The following is an 11,043-nucleotide window of genomic DNA, read 5'->3' as shown; positions in this document are numbered from 1 at the left end:
ATGTCACAAGGTGCTTCCACCTTAAGAGCATCTCCGATCCAATAGCTTATGTAAAATAGATTGTTGTCTCTATAAACTGCCAGGATACCTAAAAACAGCTAAAACTTTGTTCCAACAGCCAGGATACCTAAAAATAGCTAAAACTTTGTTCCAACAGTATATCTATATGGATTGCTATCCCTAAATTTTTTAAGATATGACCTAAATTTCTCTCTTCAATATGCAAATATACCGATCCAACTCTGGATTGATAAAACTGGAAGCACTCATGCGGGAAGGCTAACCACCCCGCTCGGGAGTGTTCCACCCCACGCCCTCCACCGTGCTTTCCCCTCTAGCGACTCCTCCAGCAATCGAGGCATCACCATACTGCCATCCGGCCGCAACTCCTCTGATTGCTGCACCTCCCTACTAAACTCACCACCCGCCTGCTAGCACCACTTTGCCGCACAGCCGTTGCTCTGCGAGCCCTGCCGCAGAGAAGAGAGGGAGCAGAGCGTGCGGGGGAGGGGGAAGAAGAGGAGTGGTGCCCAAAGCTCACCGCCCGCTGCCCGCAGACCATGGATTTAGAGCCTCGGAGCTACCTGCGCCACACCTGGCCGCCCGTGGCCCCACCCCCGACTCGCTCCCTACTTGGTGGGTCTGCCTCCACTTGCCTGGGCACGCCTGCCTCGCCAGCCCTGACCCGATGGGAGGAGGCGAGTAAGAATCTGATGATTCGAGGCCTGCTACTGCCTATTCAAGGCTCCGATTCAAGGTCACCGCCGCCAATTCATCATCCTCCCCGCACCATGACCATCGCCACCCTCCTCATCCTCTGCTGCTGCTCTCCATGGCGAAGAGGAGAGGTGAGGGGCGGGCAGCTGGCTCGACCCGCCTCACCCTCCGCTGCATGGCGGTAGCGGGCCGGTGTGGGGAGAGCGGTAGCGTGAGGAGGCGAGCCGGGGTGGAGCAGGGGTGGCTTGACAAGGGGAGAGCGGTGCCGCGGGAAGGGGAGTATGGGCGGTCTGACGAAGGGAGAGCAGTGGAGCAGGGAGGGGAGCAGCGGCGGCCGGCATGGTGAGAGCAGCTGCACAGGAAGGAGCAGAGGGCAATGGTGGCTGCCAGAGGATGGCGGGGGAGGATGACGATAGGCGGCAGGGGAGGAAGAGGATAAGGAGAGGAGATTTTGCAAATTAGACCCCAAAAAAGATTTCGTTTGTGGATTAGTCCTTGGATGAAATATAGGTCATCAGTTTTAGATATGTTATTGGAGAGAGCAACTTTGAAGTACCTAAAATTTTCTCTCTTATACCTAAAACTGATTTTAGGTCACCGGTTTTAATGATATTGGAGATGAATACCTAGGATCTCCTGAAAGCACCGAGCGGTCGACTACACGATGAACAGCTTGGACGTTGGGCAACTTTTGGCCTGGCTCTCAATATATAGCCGGCGCAGCCAGGGAGGCAATGACAGGGAAGCAGACCCAAAGGCCCAAAACGTGAAGCGTAAAGTGCTACTCTTCATCTGGCATACAGGGGCTAAAATTTAGCCCCTGTCACATCGGATGTTTGATACTAATTGCGTAAAGTGCTACTCTTCGTCTGGCATACAGGAGTATTAAACATTGATTAATTACAAAACTAATTGCACAACCCCTAGGCTAAATCGCGAGACGAATCTATTAAGCCTAATTAGTCCATGATTTGACAATGTGATGCTATAGTAACCATTCGCTAATGATGGATTAATTAGGCTTAATAGATTCGTCTCGCGATTTAGCTTAGGGGTTCTGCTATTAGTTTTGTAATTAGCTCATATTTAGTCGTCCTAATTAGCATTCGAACATCCGATGTGACAGGATTAAAGTTTAGTCCCTGTCTTCCAAACACATATATCGTTACATGTATATCGCTCGCTAACTGATTTAGTTTTCATGTAGTCTGGTTGGTTCTTTGAACTCTTGGTGGTATGTTGAAAAGAGTTGTATTATCGTATTCATTTTTTTTAAGATAGGTACCATAGAGTACGGCTCGATGTATAATAATATATAGGAACCTAGATAAGCTAAAACGATCTACAATTTGGAACGGAGGGAGTATATATCATTTATTAACGGTTCGCTTATTTACATGATTTTGATAATAATGTGCAATACTTAACTATTCCTTTTCTAAATACTAGCAAAATGCCCTTGCATTGCTACAGTAAAAGATCAATTGTGTTTTCCAAACTAATGATATTTTTTATTTCCATCACTAAATTTTTATTCCACTTATTGGATGTCTACACATTTAATAGAAAACCAAAACACATTTAATAGAAAACCAAAAGAATTTTGACTTAATTATTTCCTTCAACTCAAGTACCCATTAAATAAAAATTTTGTTTATTCAAGCAAGAGAGTTAAATCAGTCTCCGATGATCACCAATGAGAGGCTCTTTAGTCCCGGTGGGTAATATCAACCGGGACTAAAGAACCCCTTTAGTCCCGGTTGTAAAGGTCAGTGGTCCTCGGGAATCTGGTGGTACATTTTGTCCAGGTTGCAACTACCAACTAGAACTAAAGGGAGATCTTTAGCCCCGATTGGTGTTTACAACCTGGACAAAACATACACAATGCATGTGCCCCACTTTCTCTCCTCTCTCTCCTTAATTCCAGCACCCACTCTCCTCTCCTTGATTCCAATGCCCACAGGCCTCCCGAACTGCAATATTCAAGCTCTGCAACAACTAACGTGTATGTCAAAACACGGGAATGATGTTTATGACCAACCGGGTTAATTCTGTTGCTTCTTGTTTCTTCTGTGTTCTTTCGCTCTTGTAAATTTCCGGCACGGAAAATCACGCTGTGTAAGCTTTCGTTCGAAGGTTAGAAAGAATATCAGTTTGACGATCGGGACGATGGTTTAGATGATCCACAAATTTGTCATTTTGAAATGATTTTCATTGCATTAGTGAAGTTGTATGGTAGTATGTCCGATGGTTCACGTGCTCTGTTTTCCTTTTGGCATAAAGGCAAGGAATTGACCTAAATATCAATGTGCTGAAGATGAACGTGCACAAATTAAATGTCTGGATGGACAAAATCTGGAGGTGAAAATTGAACGGCGATTACATTAAACAACGTTTATTCAGTCTGTAAAGGACGTTACCGTAACAATGCACTCCTCTCATAATCTACATTCTAGAGAGAAGCTACCAAAACCGGCGCACGGATCACTTGATGAGGTTAGTGATGGCGATGCCGATGGACTTCTGTCATTCTTGTGGAAATTTCAAACAGGAACTATTTAAAGTCAAAATTCTCTAACTTACACCAGTTGACTGTTTATCATTAAACGTTTACTGAACATCTTGCATCAACTCCCATACTTCTTGTTGAAGTATGTGTGTATTATGGCCCAATAAGGCCCATGTATGACTACTATATAGCTACCCCTCTAGGGTTAGCCCAATAGACAAGGAATTATCTCTAATATGGTATCAGCCTAGGTTTTCTCTCCCAGCTGCTGCCCGGCCGCCGCCGCCGCCGGCAGCCGCGGGCGCCATGGCCGGCGGCCCTCTTCCCCCTCCTCCCTCCTCCTTCCCCTCCCTTCCTTCCACCTGGGCCCAAATCGCCTCGGGGAGAACTCCCGCGGGCGCGGCCGCCGCTCCCACGGCGCTGGCCGCCGTCGCCGGGCTCCCTAGCGCGGGCCACGCCGCCGACGCGGGCCACGCCGGGGCCCTGGACGCCGCCGCCGCTGCGGCCCTCCGCGCGGGCGCCGGCGGGCGCGCGGACGTGGATCCCGCCGGCGCGGACCACGCCGCCGCTGCCGCTGCGGCCCTCCGCGCGGGCGCAGGTGGGCGCGCGGGCGTGGATCCCGCCGGTGTGGATCCAGCCGCTGCTGCTGCTACTGGCGTCCTCCCTGCGGGCGCCGGAGGGGGGCATGCACGTCTTCCTTTCCCTGCCCCACCTCCTCTGCCACCTCCTGATGTGACCCTCGCTGCGGACCTCGTCGCTGCCCGGGCTGCTGCTGCCGAGGGTCAGGCACGCCTGCGCGCAGCAGCCCTGACCTGGGAGCGCGAGCGTGATGCGGCCGACGTCTTGGCCCGTCAGATCGCTGAGGCGGAGCAGCTCCTCGCCCACCCGGTGTCCTACGACAGCACTGCCACCTCCTCCGGCTCCGGGGCTCCCCGTCCGCCTTTGGTTGTCTGGACCGACCCGGCCGATCCACTCGTCGCGCAGCTACATTACCAGGCCGGGGGTGTTCAGAACATCAAGAGCTTGGTCCCAGTCGTCCTCGACCCTGAGTCGCCCTCCTACGCCCGCTGGCGGGACATGGTGCTGCTCATTCTCCGCCGCTATGCCCTCGACGACCATGTCCTCACCGACACCTTCCCTGCGGCCCGGACGGCTACGTGGCTTCGCCTCGACAGCATCGTCCTGTCGTGGATCCTGGGAACCATCTCCCTCGACCTCCACGACCTCGTCCGCGGCACCCCCGACACCACCGCTCGCCGGGCCTGGCTGGCGCTCGAGGGCCAGTTCCTGGGCAACGCCGAAGCCCGGGCCCTTCGTCTCGACGCGAGTTTCCGCACTTTCGTCCAGGGCGACCTCTCCGTTGGCGAGTTCTGCCGGAAGATGAAGACCATGGCGGACTCCCTCGGTGACCTTGGCTGGGCCGTGGAGGACCGGATCTTGGTTCTCAACGTTCTTCGCGGCCTCAACGAGCGCTACGCCCACCTCCGCACCTAGATCGCCCGGCAGCGGCCCTTCCCCACTTTCCTGCAGGTCCGTGATGACCTTGTCATGGAGGAGCTTACTCAGGGCATCCAGCCTGGGTCCCTTCCTGCGCCGGGCTCTTCGTCTTCCTCGACCGCTCTTGCTGTGACTCCTACGCCACGTCCCTCCGCTTCACCACCGTCGTCCCTTCTTGGTCCTCCTCCTCCTGGGCCGAGCGGGGGTGGGGGGGCCGTGGCGGCCGCCGTCGCCGCGGTGGGGGGCGTGGTGCGGGCAATGGTCGTGGGGGCATACCGCCGGGCACACCGGCGCCTCCACGGGGCTCTTCCTGGCCATCCTTTGGCAACCCATGGTCAGGGCGCATCTCCATGTGGCCCTTCCAAGCCACTGGAGGCGAGGCTCGTCCACCGACCGCCATGCTCGCTGGCGCTGTACCGGTCGCTCCGTTTTCGTCGCCGTGGGCTCCACCTCCCGGGGCCTCGCCTGGGCCTGTCGGGTGGGACCCGACAGCCTTGGCCCGCTCTTTCGGCACCATGACCCTGACTCCTCCAGTCGGCCAGGACTGGATCGCCGACTCGGGTGCCACTTTCCATACTACACCCAACCCTGGTATACTCTCTTCTGTTCACCCTCCTTCTTCCTCCCACCCTTCGTCCATCATGGTCGCAAATGGCTCTTGTCTTCCTGTCACTTCTGTGGGTACCGCTCACACTCACGGTTCTTTTCGGATTTTTGATGTTCTTGTTGCTCCCTCCATGGTTCACAACCTTCTTTCTATTCGCTGTTTTACCACTGACAATTCTTGTTCTGTTGAATTTGACTCCTCTGGTCTTACTGTGAAGGATTTGGCTACCCGGCGACCTCTTCTCCGATGTGACAGCACCGGGCCCCTTTACTCCCTTCGGTTTCCTGCATCCACTTCTTCCGCTTCGCCCTCCGCTTCTTCAGCTGCTTTTGCCGCCACCACTTCTTCCACTACATGGCACCGGCGTCTTGGTCATCCTGGCCGTGATGTCCTGACACAGCTTAGTCGTAGTTCCGACATACCATGTACTCGGGCTCATGATGAGCACCTGTGTCAGGCGTGCCAACTGGGCCGTCATGTTCGCCTTCCATTTCCTACCTCTTCACATGCGACCCATATGTTTGATCTTGTACATTGCGACCTATGGACATCGCCTGTTTTGAGCATTTCTGGCTATAAGTATTATCTTGTTGTGGTTGACGATTTCTCTCATTATTCTTGGACTTTTCCCTTGCGTGCCAAGTCTGATGCTTTCCCCACGCTTGCCCACTTCTTCGCCTGGGTGTCCACTCAGTTCGGCCTCACCATCAAGGCCGTCCAATGTGACAACGGCCGCGAGTTTGATAACACCACCTCCCGTGCCTTCTTCCTCTCTCACGGTGTGCACCTACGCATGTCATGTCCCTATACCTCCTCCCAGAACGGTAAGGCTGAACGCATGATTCGTACCACGAACGATACCATGCGCTCTCTTCTGTTCCAGTCTTCTCTCCCTGCCCCCTTCTGGGCTGAGAGTCTTCACACCTCCACCTATCTCCTTAACCGCCTACCTTCCGTTGCCTGCCCCGCTCCCACTCCACACCATGCTCTTTTCGGTACCTCCCCCCGCTACGATCACCTTCGTGTCTTCGGGTGTGCGTGTTATCCTAACACCACTGCCACCGCTCCTCATAAGCTGGCTCCCCGTTCGACTCAGTGCGTCTTCCTCGGGTACTCCCCGGATCACAAGGGGTACCGTTGCTTTGACCTCTCCTCTCGGCGGGTCCTTATCTCTCGCCACGTGGTGTTTGACGAGTCCGTCTTCCCTTACTCCACCACCTCCCCACCCCCTTCCACATCCGACCCTGATCTCTCCTCCCTGTTTCCCACTGACCCGGTGGACCAGCCACCGCTGACGTTGTGTCCTGCAGGTACTGCTCCATCGTGGTTTTCACCAGGCTCGACGCCCACTGGTGCTGCCTCGGGCTCGACGTCCACCGGTGCTGCCCCTGACCCTGCGCCCAGCGAGGGTCTGATGGCGCCAGACTCTGGTGCTGCCCCTACCCCTTCGCCCTGCGCGGGGCCCGAGGCACCGCCCTCAGCTCCTGCTGCCCGGTTCGCGCAGCCTGTGCGCGTCTACCAGCGCCGGGCGCGGCCGGCTCCACTACACCTGGAGCCGGCCCCGCCACCGCCGTCGCCGCCTCGGTCACCTCCTGTGGACTCTTCTCCACCGGCGACGCCTACACCACCACCTCCGCCGGCCCCGACTGCCCGTGTCGCGCCGTCGGTGTACCATCCGCCTCTCCTACACCGGCACCCGCGTCATGTTCACCCTATGGTGACGCGACATGCGGCTGGTACCCTGCAGCCCCGGGCTCTTACAGCGATGCCCGGCGAGTCGCAGGTCTCTCCTGTACCCTCCTCTGTCCGCGGCGCCCTGTCGGACCCTCACTGGCGCCGCGCGATGGAAGAGGAGTACGCGGCGCTCCTCGCCAACCAGACTTGGGATCTGGTGCCCCGTCCGCCTGGCTCCAACGTCATCACCGGCAAGTGGATCTGGACACACAAGCGGCGGGCTGATGGTACCCTCGATCGGTACAAGGCCCGCTGGGTTCTCCGGGGTTTCACTCAGCGCCCTGGTGTCGACTACGATGAGACGTTCAGTCCGGTGGTCAAGCCAGCTACCGTCCGGACTGTTCTCTCACTGGCTCTCTCCCGCTCCTGGCCCGTGCATCAGCTCGACGTCAAGAACGCCTTCCTGCACGGTACTCTGACTGAGACAGTTTACTGCAGCCAGCCAGCGGGTTTTGTTGATTCTTCTCGGCCTGATATGGTCTGCCAGCTCAACAAGTCCCTCTATGGCCTCAAGCAGGCCCCTCGAGCTTGGTATTCGCGGTTTGCTGCCTACCTACTAACGCTGGGTTTTGTGGAGGCCAAGTCCGATACTTCTCTGTTTATCTATCACCATGGTGCTGAGACTGCTTATCTGCTGCTCTATGTTGATGACATTGTCCTCACTGCCTCGAGTCCATCCCTCCTACAGTGGATCATCACCTCACTTCAGCAGGAGTTCGCTATGAAGGATCTGGGTGTGCTCCATCACTTTCTCGGGGTCACCGTTGAGCCTCGTCAGGCTGGCCTCTTTCTTCACCAGCGGCAGTATACTCTTGATATCCTGGAGCGAGCTGGAATGACTGACTGCAAGCCCTGCTCCACTCCAGTTGACACTCAGGCCAAGTTGTCAGAGGCCGACGGCACTCCTGTGACAGATGCTACTGCGTACCGGAGTCTGGCTGGGGCCCTTCAGTACCTCACCTTCACTAGACCGGATATCACTTATGCGGTTCAGCAGATTTTCCTCCACATGCATGATCCCAGGGAGCCCCATCTCACTGCTCTCAAGCGCCTACTCCGTTACCTCCGGGGCACTGTGGACTACGGCCTCCTCCTTCATAGGTCTCCCTCCACCGAGCTCGTTGTCTACACCGACGCTGACTGGGCCGGGTGTCCGGACACTCGGCGCTCTACCTCCGGCTACGCCGTCTTTCTGGGCGGCAACCTGGTGTCCTGGTCGTCCAAGCGTCAGCCGGTGGTCTCCCGCTCCAGTGCCGAGGCGGAGTACCGCGCTGTCGCTAACGGTGTGGCAGAGGCATCGTGGCTTCGGCAGCTCCTCGCCGAGCTCCACACTCCTCTCTCCCGGAGCACTCTTGTCTACTGCGACAATGTTAGTGCGGTGTACCTCTCCACCAACCCTGTTCAGCACCAGCGGACCAAACATGTGGAGATCGACCTTCACTTCGTCCGGGATCGGGTCGCCATCGGCGATGTTCGGGTCCTCCACGCCCCGACTACCTCTCAGTTTGCCGACATCTTCACCAAGGGCCTCCCGTCACCCGCCTTCACTGAGTTTCGCTCCAGCCTCAACATCACCTGTGGCTAGTTGCGTCTGTGGGGGGGCTCGTGTGTGTGTGTCCTTCTTCTTTTCATGTCCAGTCTACAACTCCGCTGCGTCGGTAGTTCAGACTGCGGGGGAGTGTTGGAGTATGTGTGTATTATGGCCCAATAAGGCCCATGTATGACCACTATATAGCTACCCCTCCAGGGTTAGCCCAATAGACAAGGAATTATCTCTAATACTTCTGGTGTTTTTGGAAATTTCAAACAAAAACTACTTGAAACTCCATAACTTCTTACAACAAGGGACTGTTTAGCGTTAAGCCGTTAGTGAAACCTTACATCAAACTTCTGTTATTCTTGTGAAAAGTTGAAAAGAAAAATCACTCGAAACTCTAAGATTATTATTATCACACTGAAAGCAGTAGCACAAACAATGCATGACACTGTTCATCACTGCTCATCTTTCTTGGACAGCCAAAAATCCAGCGGCATGAGCTCCGCCACCTTCCTGGCCGCCGGCCGGGCGGCGAGGTCCTCACACCACGCCCTGACGTGCGGCAGCGCCTCCACCATCGTGGCGTACTCAGTGGCGGCCATGAAGTACGTAGCGCATGAGCGGGAAGTGGCTGAGGTCGGCGGCGCTGACGAAGTCGCCGGCGAGGTACTTGCTCCGGCTCAGCCGCGCCTCGTAGATCTCGAACATCGCCCGGAGCTTGTCGGCGTTCTCGTCGATGACCGCCTGGTCCCGCTCGCCGCCGATCAGGGGCGTGATGAGGCACTGCATCACGATGGCGCCCGCCGCCGGGTGGTGCTGGTGCGCCTCCACCTCCAGCCACACGTCCACCATGGCGAACTGCTCGAGGCTACCACCCCCAAGGAGCTCCGGCTTGTGCATGCGGAGAACGTGCCTTGCAATCGCGTGGGATTCTGCACGATTTTATCTCACGATGATCGATTGTTCCTCTTCATTTCCCTCTAAATTCTCCTTCTTATGTTAAACATGATTTGCGCGTGGCACGTTCATCTCTTTAAAATTCGATGTGTCCCAACCAAAATACGTACTCGTCTGATCATGTTACGTTGTCCCAACCAAATATCCCACAAGATAAAAAAGAAGATAAACTCGAAGTCAAATACCCAGAGCATCATTTCTGTCTTCTATACTAGAACCCGTTGATCGACTCGAGAGCTCTTATCACACGTAAACTACACGGGCTGTCCCATAAAACCACGTGCCAACGGAGGCCGGTCTCACCGCCATCGCTTCTGAATCGCACGACCCAGAGCGCTGCTCTCGTTTCCTAGGAATCCCCTCGCGTCCGCCGTCACACGTGGCAGCCGAAACGCGCCGGGACCCGCACGTTTTCGACCCGAACACCTCCCAGCCGACCCCGTTCCCTCGTGTAAAAACCCAACGCGAAGGAATCCTTCCCCAATCAATCCCCGTCGCATCGCCAGCCACAATCAAGGCGAATTATCGCCGGACACGCTAGCGATCGACGGTCAGCGCCGGCGATCGATGGCCTCCGGCCGGCCCTCCTACAACGCCAACGGCCACCACCACGCCGCCGCCCCGTTAGACAGGTACAGCTTGAAACTCTACGACTCTTCCTACGAATTTCCGGAGGTGGACGGATCAACAGCCGCCGGCGAGCCCGGAGCGGAAGAGGAAGGGACAGGGAGCCGGCGCCGGGCGACGGCAGCGTTGGCGTCGGCGAGCCGGAGGATTCCGACGCCGAGGGTGATTGGGAGATGGTGCCGCGCTTTGCCGTGGTGGCCCTCCGTGCTGCCGCGTGAAGAACAGGTGGTGGCCCCGGAGCTGCCGGACGCCGCGGAGAACAGCGGTGAGACGGGAAGCAAGGCCGCGGTGGACACGCGCACCAGGATGGAGGTGGACGGAAGAAAAGCTGCCGGCGAGCCCAAAGCAGGACCGGCGCCGGGCGACGCCAGGGTTGACGTCGGCGAGCCGGAGGATTCGGACGCGGAGGGCGAGTGGGAGATGGTGCCGCGCGCTTTGCCGTGTTTTCCCGTGGTGCTGCGCCGAGACTCAAGAACGGGCGGGGCAGGAGATCAGCACCAATGCGGATGCCAGCGCTGCTACCGCCGGCGTCGTCTCGAGGAAGCTGATTGAGATGGTGGCGGCGCTGTGCAAGCGGGACGCGCGGCAGCGGGTGCTGATCCGCGCGCTGGCGGAGCGCGTGGACTCGCTGGAGCGCACCGTGCGGCGGATGGAGGACGCCAAGCGGATGGCGAAGTAGCTTGAGAAAAAGATGGCGAAGGAAGCAACAAGTAGGGGTACCTGAGATTCTTTTTTCAGTTCAGCTTTGCTCTTAGGGGGTGTTTGGGAAACACCTGTTAAAGTTTAACACCTGTCACATCGGATGTTTGGATGCTAATTAGGAGTACTAGACATAAACAAATTACAAAACTAATGATT

General features: G+C 56.4%; 1 pseudogene; it reads right to left on the bottom strand.

Moving 5' to 3' along the window:
• Positions 1 to 9,056: 9,056 nt before the first annotated feature.
• On the bottom strand, positions 9,057 to 9,525 carry LOC101752958 (annotated as a pseudogene).
• Positions 9,526 to 11,043: the final 1,518 nt, after the last annotated feature.

The sequence above is a fragment of the Setaria italica genome, chromosome VIII (genome assembly GCF_000263155.2).
Source record: "Setaria italica strain Yugu1 chromosome VIII, Setaria_italica_v2.0, whole genome shotgun sequence".
In the NCBI taxonomy this organism is placed as follows: Eukaryota; Viridiplantae; Streptophyta; class Magnoliopsida; order Poales; family Poaceae; genus Setaria; species Setaria italica.
Note: the sequence above shows the minus strand (reverse complement) of the source record. Positions and strands in the feature narration are given on the sequence as shown.